Genomic DNA, 8,291 nt, shown 5'->3' with positions numbered 1-8,291 from the left:
TTTATCAAATCTCTGTGCTATGGGGTTGTTTTTTTTTTTTTTTCAAAGGGGAGGGTCTTTGGATTCCACAACGCCAAGTGAGGACTTGCATTACTTTTTATTTTATTTTAAGAAATGCTGAAGATTAATTTTTAAAATCTGAGCCAAGTAGTCTCAGTGAAGTTCATGCTCATAAATTCGGCTGATCCAAGTGACTTAAATTTGGCTTCGCTCTGTTTTTGAAGTTCCACAAAGTTCTCAGGGGCAATTAAATTATATATGGAATGTTGAACAAACCTTGGCAACGAAGCTGTCTTCTCAGCCCTTCCATCTTAATAACTAAAATGACCTTCTGTTTTACAATATGTAATGGAACAATTACGTACCATAGCACACAGGGGTTTCCCCCCCTCTATGTCTGTGTTAAGACAGAGTCTCCTTGATTTGAAGTTCAGTGTAGATTCTGAGTTCTCATACACATAGCTAGTATCCACCTGAGTATTCCTATTTGGTATATATTCCAATTGCTATTTCGTGGTGTGTATATAAAAAGGTAAAGGGACCCCTGACCATTAGGTCCAGTCGCGGACGACTCTGGGGTTGCAGCGCTCATCTCGCTTTATTGGCGGAGGGAGCTGGCGTACAGCTTCTGGGTCATGTGGCCAGCATGACTAAGCCGCTTCTAGCGAACCAGAGCAGCACACGGAAACGCCATTTACCTTCCCACCGGAGTGGTACCTATTTATCTACTTGCACTTTGATGTGCTTTCGAACTGCTAGGAGCAGGAACCGAGCAACAGGAGCTCACCCCGTCGTGGGGATTCGAACTGCCAACCTTCTGATCAGCAGGCTCTGTGGTTTAACCCACAGCGCCACCCGCATCCCTGTGGTGTGTATATACAGATTAACAAAAAAACCACACCATGTTTGCACCTTCATTTCAACTTCATGGACACGTAGCTGAGATTAAGCACCACTTTGTTGCAGAAAAGGTTAATATATATTAAAAGTAAAAATAATAAAATTGAGCAACTGTAATCATGCATATGCTTGGCTGGACATACCTTGACTGCACAATGTTTTAAACAACAAGAAGAGGATGTTGTGGCAACCAGAATTGGGTGTATATTGGAGCCTGTTTGACACTGACCCATCTTCTGCTGCTAAGTGGATAGCTTGGGATGGTTCTGGCCCCCTTGAATTTCAGCCCCCCCCCCAAGCAGTCACATGCAGGTTCTCTGCCCACAGCATTAAATCCTCAACAAATGGCAAAAAAGGTATCTGAGGAGTGGCTGGGGAAACCCAGCCAGATGGGTGGGGTATGAATAAAAAATTATTATGATTATTATTACTTTCCAACTTACTGGAAGCTACTTCCACTGAAGAGATAAATGGAGAGGTTTCATTTCTCTTTAGTGCCTTAAAACATTTCCGAGGTAAAGCATGTAATAATGCAAGGTAAAACACTGGTGTGGGCAAGATTGCTCGCTGCCAACCGAGCAAGAGTGAATCTTGCAGAGGTACAGCTCACACACAACTGATTCTCCGCAGCTTCACATGCCGTACAGTGAAGCTGCACTGCTGCAGAGGTTTGAACTTTTGGCAATCCCCTCCAGCTCTACAAGTTCTATGATTCTATCAGGACTCAACTACAGATTAACCTAACAGCAAAGATATCAAATCCAGTTTGCTGACTTTATAACGCAAGGGCAAGATCACTGTGAGATACTGGTCAGGTGGGCGAGTCATTGTTTGGGTCTACAACGGGGCTAACTGGGCTTGATGGTTGTATCAGTGTTTGTTTAACTGCATGTCTGGCCTAGTCATATATAGGGTGTGTCTGCTGTTAGCTTCAAAAAGAGGCACACAGGTATGGGGAGCTGAAACCTCGCTTGCTGGCTCTATGTTCCTGCAGCCCGTCGGCAGTGCTTTTTTTCTAAAAAAGATTCACAAAATGTTTAGTGGTATGCGTACCCCCAGAAAAAAGCACTGGATGTTGGACTTGAGAAGGACTTTCTATATTAGAGGGATATGAAAAGTTGACACTTTTACGAGACCTGAAATTTCTTGCTGAACTTTGCGAGAGCACAGCTTTCATATTTATTTAGGTTTCTAGCATTCATGGTTTTCTTGCTTAGATAAAGTTACGGATCGTCTCCATAAATATTTGCTTTGAAACTCCAGCGCATGAATATTTCAGCTCAAATGTCCGATACTTACTTTCAGTGCTTCCTAATTGAATTTGTTGAAAAGCGAAGACACAGCATCTTCCTTTATTTGATTTGATTTGCTGCTTATTGGCAAGATTAATGTTTCAAGCCATACTGTGGAAGAGCTGGAAATTAATGCTGTACTGAAAACACTTGTCATGTTCATTGCTGTCTGTCTTGCAACAACAATAACAACAACGAGAAAGAAAATCGAGAGGTAGGCTGCCAAAAGTCTCGTGTCAGCTCTTTACGTTTTGTGGTGGTACAAAGTCAAAAAGATGCCTGGCGCTTAGATCAGCTCTTAATTCTGCCTATGACAAGAACCAGCAAGACAGCTTGCTGTTAGCTCATGCTGTGAGCTGTCCCACAGTGGAGGCAGACATCAATATAGCCACTTAGCAAGTTTTCTGAGAATGTGCGCTCATTTCCCTTCGTTCATTGAGCCTCTATGGGAGTAAGAGTTATCTCGGAACCAAAATTGTAATTTGTGTAAAAAGCAGGAAAGGAATTAGAAAACAGAAGTGGCTTTTAAATAGGGAGTTGTGGGTAGTAAAAATTCAAAGAAAGGAGATAGCTGTGTTGGTTGGGTGAGGAAAGGCATAAGAATTGCTTTAGGAACATTGGAAGCTGCCAAGGCAACTCTGTGTAACAGAACTAACACAGAGAAATAGAAAGGGTTCCAGTGGGGAACAGGGCCAAAGTTGGATTATTTATCCACCTAGCCCAATATTGTTTACACTGATTGGCAGCAGCTCCTCAGGGTCTCAGGCAGAGGTTGCTTGTAGCAAGTACCTGATCATATTGACTGGAGCTGTGTGAGGGCTCAGACCAAAGTCTGGCTAGTGAAACGTTCTGTGTTCCAGTAGTTGGTCCACAACATCCGGTACTCAGAGCCATACTGCCTCTGGGCATGGCTGCTCTGCTTATCTGTTTACACTATTTGTAACATGTTATTCATTGTTCACACAAGCCCCAGAATGAGAAACAGCATTAAAATAACACAAAAAGACAAAGGTGGCTAACCTGTGGCACTCAAAGATATTGCTGGGCTACCATTGGCCATACCATTGGAGCTGGAGTGCAAGTAACATCTGGAAGGGCTTCAGGTTCTTCACCTCTGCAATAAAACAACATTTCATTTACATACAATTTAATGTAAAAACAGACAATATACTAATATCTGCACCAGCCAAGCGAAGGGTATCACTTTAGTCAACTACTGTACTTGGGTGAGTAGCCATGTTTACCTAGTGGCAAAACTTGCATGGGCGCTGCTGCTGTTTGCACTTGAGAATGGAGGGCAGTCCAGAATCAAGTGTCACTATTGCATGGGTCCCCAAATACCACGCACCAGAGAAGCGTGGCACCTGGGGAGGGCATCCTCTGATGACCTCAAAGTCCTGGCAAGGTGCAAAGGAGCAGAGTGCCTTTTGGGCATAGGTGATTGCACCGGGGTGGCCAGTTCAGCCCCTGTCTGGTTCATAACCTTCCACATGGCTGCAAATCTTGCTGCATTAGGGGCAGCAAGGCACACCTGCCATCCATGCAAATTTCCAGAGGCTAAGACAGGACTGAAGGTACCTCCTCCCTTCTGTCGCATGAAGTAATTCCCATGCCCTAGCCGTGGGGCTTAACTTTTGAGCTGTGGGGGCTGGTAGGGTGGAATCCTAGAATCTTAAAGAATTGGAAAGGGACCCTGAGGGTCATCTAGTCCAACCCCCTGCGATGCAGGCATCTCGGCTAAAGCGTCCATGACAGATGCCCCATCCAGGCAGGAAGCCCTACAGGAGGTGGTGCCAGAGCCATGGGCACACATTCGAATTCTGCCCCCATCCTCACCAAGGCCCATTTCACAAGTGAAACACCAACGCCGCCGAGGAAGTGCCATCCCTGGACCAGTTGGAGGTAAGAAGGTGAGGGCAGGCCCAGGTCTCGGTGGGGCACTGCCCCCTTTGCCCTGGGGGGCTAGTCTTGACTGAGTATGCACGCATGTGAAGTGCGGGGAGGGGAGAAGAAGAAGAAAATGTAGAGGAGGAGCAGGAGTTTTTCACTCGTGGCTGTGAGGGACTGGGAGAGGAGGAGGAGGAAAGAGGCGGGAGCAGGCAGGGAAGCGAAGCAGCAGCGACTGGGCTTTCCCGTTGCCGCTGCCGCCCTTGCGCCTTGCTCCACATTCGCTCGGGAGCAGCGCCGCGAGAAGTTCCTCAGCCCTCCGCTTGCGAATGAAGCCATAACAAACCACCGAGGGCCCAATGGGAAGGACCCGAGAGCGGCAGGTTGCGAAAGAAACCGCGCGGCGACGTACCCAGCGCCGGCCCAGAAGGCAGCCTTGACCGACGGAGGGCGCCTCGGCTCGCCCAAGGGTTCCCCGCCCTCGCGCCGCCTTCGGTGGGGGAAGGAGGCAGCCCACGCCCACGCCGGCGGCTCTGGGGGCCGCAGCCGCCCAAAACGTCGAGCGTGCACCGTCCGGCTTGACGGGAAGGAGCCGGCGCCGGAGAGCGAGCGGGCGGCGTGGCGGGTGCCAGCCGGGCATGCGGGCAGGCTGCAACTGAGGCGCGCGCGCGCAGGCTGCTGTGGTGAGTGAGGGGCTTGCGCCCTGCCGTGAGGGGAGACGGGCAGGGAGTGGGGTACGGAGGTAATAGCGGGGAGAGAAGGGTGACTGACCCGCCTGTGGCTCCCCTCTCGGCGCCTTTTCCACTTGTGGAAGCGGGGTCCCCGTGGGAAGCTAGGAACTGCCCCGGGATTCCGACTCGAGCGCCGCCGCCGCCGCCGCCGCCTTCTTCAAGCGCCTCTGGCTTCGCGCGGAGACCAAACTGTTGCTTCGCCCAGCAGCGTCCGCCGCGGTGCTGAGGCGCGCGCGGAGGAGGAGGAGGGTGGACAACGTGCAAAGCAAGGAAAAAGAGTTTTCTCCGGGGCAGTGGGGAGCGACAGGACAGCGGGGATCGGGAACGCGGGACGCCTCTCTCCTCTCCGGAGTTTGAGCAGCTTCCCTTCTTCTCCTAGCGATGCTAGCACAGTTGCAAAGCTAAGCAGGGTCCGGTGCTGCTCCTAGTTGGATGGGAGACCGTGCCTGAGATTCCTGCATGACTTAATGACCCTTATGGACCCCTTGCAACTCTGCAGTTCTGTGATTTGCTTGCATGCACTCTCCCTCTGAGCACGAGTGAAGCCAGGATGGGGTGGGGGCCAGGACACCCATCGGTCGCCCTTCTCTGTCTAGCAGATTCGGAAGGAAATGTCTCAACAGCAGTTGTTTCAAATTACTTTCTTTGGAACCCAAGGTAGCTCAGAAAAATCTGTCAAAATCTTTCTACAATTTCTAAGTATTTTTATTTATTTACTTGATTTTTGTGGTGGTGGTGGGGGCGGCAGCCACCCCCTGCCTCTGCCCATGCTTCTGGGTGGTGCTGTTTGGGGGATTGGGCCCCATCACCCTGCCCGGACAGAGCGTGAAAGTGTGAGTGAACAGACAGAAATGGTGGCTGCTCCTCCGTTGGAGTTCCTGGTGGAGTTCCTGGGGTCACCTTTCGCTCCCTCTAGGTGACCCAGCTAGAACCAGGCTTTCTTTCAGCACTGCCCAAAGAGAGAAGGCTTTTTTCCCCAGCAGGTAGAGCAAAGATGGGAGCCTGTGGGCCCTTCCAGACTGGCAGCTCCCATCTTTCCTAACCATGGGCCATGCTGGCTGAGGCTGATGGGAGAAGTTGGATCTAAAGGGCCACAGGCTTCTTCACCTTTGAGGTAGAGCCTTCCAGCAGTGCCGGATTTAGGGCAGTGCAGGCTGTCGTCCCCCCCCCCTCACAGGGCGCCGAGCCAAGGGGGCACAAAATAATAACGAAACCTATTTGTCATATTGGGTGTGTGTGCCAAAATTTGTCCTTGCTCAGGTTGCCGTATTGCCCAAATCCGCCCCTGTGTTCAGAGGGAGAGGGCAGGTGTGCAATTAGAGATGGGAGCAGCCGTGACCTGCCCTTGCCTTGTTAGCAAAGCTGGCAGGATTGCCAACAAGGGAAGAATGAACTTCTCATCACCACCAAGAAGAGGTGTGTTTAATTTAATGTATGGACTTCAGAGTAAGTGTATCATTGCAGCCGGCAATTGCCCATGTTCATACGCTCAGGTCTCTGGGCTACTAAATGCCTGTTTGTTGTTGTGACTGACTCTGATGCAGCCAAGCTAGGGCAGATGTTTGGGGTTTTTTTTGGTAATCCTCATCCACAATCCATTGAGCACTGCCATTTCGATTTTCCTCTGCAACATGTTTGGTTCTGATGAAGCCATTCTGGCATAAGCTCTTACCTTTGCTTTCTTCATCCAACCGCCTTGGGGCCAATGTAAAAGTGTTTTCTCCCCTCTTTCTCTCCCTCTCCCTCTCTCTGTTTACAGTTCCTGTATCCATCATTTGACTGCAATGCTAATCTGGCTAGAATACACACACACACTTCTTCTTCTTCTTCTCCTTCTTCTTCTTCTTCTTCTTCTTCTTCTTCTTCAAAATACAGACAGTGGGTCCTTCCAGAGGGTTGCTAATTTGAGGGTGGTATTCAACCACATACTGGCAAATTCAGTTTGTGCAATTAAAGTGAACATGGTGCTCTTGCACAACAGAACTACAGTGATACCCCGGTTTACATACGCTTCAGGTTACATACTCCACTAACCAGAAATAGTACCTCAGGTTAAGAACTTTGCTTCAGGATGAGAACAGAAATTGTGCTCTAACGGGGCAGCGGGAGGCCCCATTAGCTAAAGTGGTGCTTCAGGTTAAGAACAGTTTCAGGTTAAGAATGGACCTTCGGAACGAATCAAGTACTTAACCCGAGGTACCACTGTACTGGCAAATGCTCAATAAACAGCTGATGTTGTATAACCTCCCTGCAAACTCTGTGCAAACCAATCAGAACAAATGCTCAATAGACAGGTTGTCTTAAGTTAGGGCTGCGGCACTGCCTTTGTTTTTGTGCTGAGTGCCTTGTCCCAGTCGCCTTTTCAATGACTTTGTGATCGCTAGCCAGCTCACTTCATGGGCAGGCAATAGCACTGGAAAAGGCTGAATCCTTGGCTACTGGAGAGTGGAAAGAATTGCAATAGGGCTCCAACCCTGAGAGATAATATTACTAACAAGAGTGGAACTGCCTTCTTTCGGGATATATGTTTACAAGAGCGCCTGGACAGCCAGATATATTTAAACCAGGATTCAGTAATAATCCTGGGTGACTTGTAAGGCTGAAACCTAATCATTCATTTGGGTGACTGCAGACTGGGATTGAGCCGGGGCTCTTCGTTGCATTGTCAGGCCGCAGATAAGATGCAAAGGGTTGGCTTCTTCCCTTATCTTGGACCTCCCTTGTGACAATCAGAGGGCGGCTCTTTAAGGAACGGTGTCCCTAAGGATGAGACTCTTTTTGTCAGCCATGCAAAGTATTATACACTTAAGCAGCCGTGCTACCTAACCTCTGTACCTACATTCATTTGGAAGTTGGCTAATGGTACATAACATAAAATAATAATTGTGACTACAGCAACAATAATAACGCCAATGAATTCGTGGCAATCCTTTCCATTTACTGTTGAGCGGGAAGGCTAGCAAATAGACGTAATTGATTATAAGCCAGAGTTTGTAGTCACTGAGCCTTGTGGGCAAATGCCTATTGCAAGGCAAATTGTTGGCTAATCGAGGCATGAAATAGAGTGGCACCAAGTGGAGATTAAATGCTCTAAGGTTCGCCATTGCTGAGGCCGATAACAGTGATGAATTCACTGTGTTATCAGATATAGCCAGGAGCTAAAGTCTCTCTCTCTCTGTGTGTGTGTTTTGCTACTTGCATTGTGTCTACCCTCTAAACTGCTCTGGATTTGACAACTGTTCTGAGATTTTCCAAATTAAGGGTGGTGTGTAAATGACCTAAAAAAATACTAAATAAAGTACATGCTTGTCTGAGAAATTTTTAGCAAAATTTCTGTAACACAATGTAACACAATACTTGCAGCTTGCGGTGGCTTTCCATTGTAAGTGTGTTACTGGGGATGGCTGGATGTTACTTCTTTATAGCATTAATTGCCTCTTCACTAAGGGTGGATCTACACACGGGGGGGGGGGGGAACGCT

At 48.5% G+C, this 8,291-nt stretch overlaps 1 protein-coding gene across 1 annotated transcript in view; it reads left to right on the top strand.

Annotated features, from left to right (window-relative positions):
* Positions 1-4,086: 4,086 nt before the first annotated feature.
* The window catches only part of LPAR3 (lysophosphatidic acid receptor 3), a 28,977-nt gene continuing 24,772 nt past the window's right edge, over positions 4,087-8,291 (top strand). Inside the window, exon 1 of the mRNA XM_083445044.1 lies at positions 4,087-4,762. The gene's annotated coding sequence lies outside the window, so the exon portion shown is untranslated. The remainder of the gene's footprint in view (positions 4,763-8,291) is intronic.

This window comes from Podarcis tiliguerta (genome assembly GCF_965153285.1).
Source record: "Podarcis tiliguerta genome assembly, chromosome: 6".
Classification (NCBI taxonomy): Eukaryota; Metazoa; Chordata; class Lepidosauria; order Squamata; family Lacertidae; genus Podarcis; species Podarcis tiliguerta.
The sequence above is the reverse complement of the archived record's forward strand: the minus strand, read 5'-3'. Positions and strand labels throughout refer to the sequence as shown.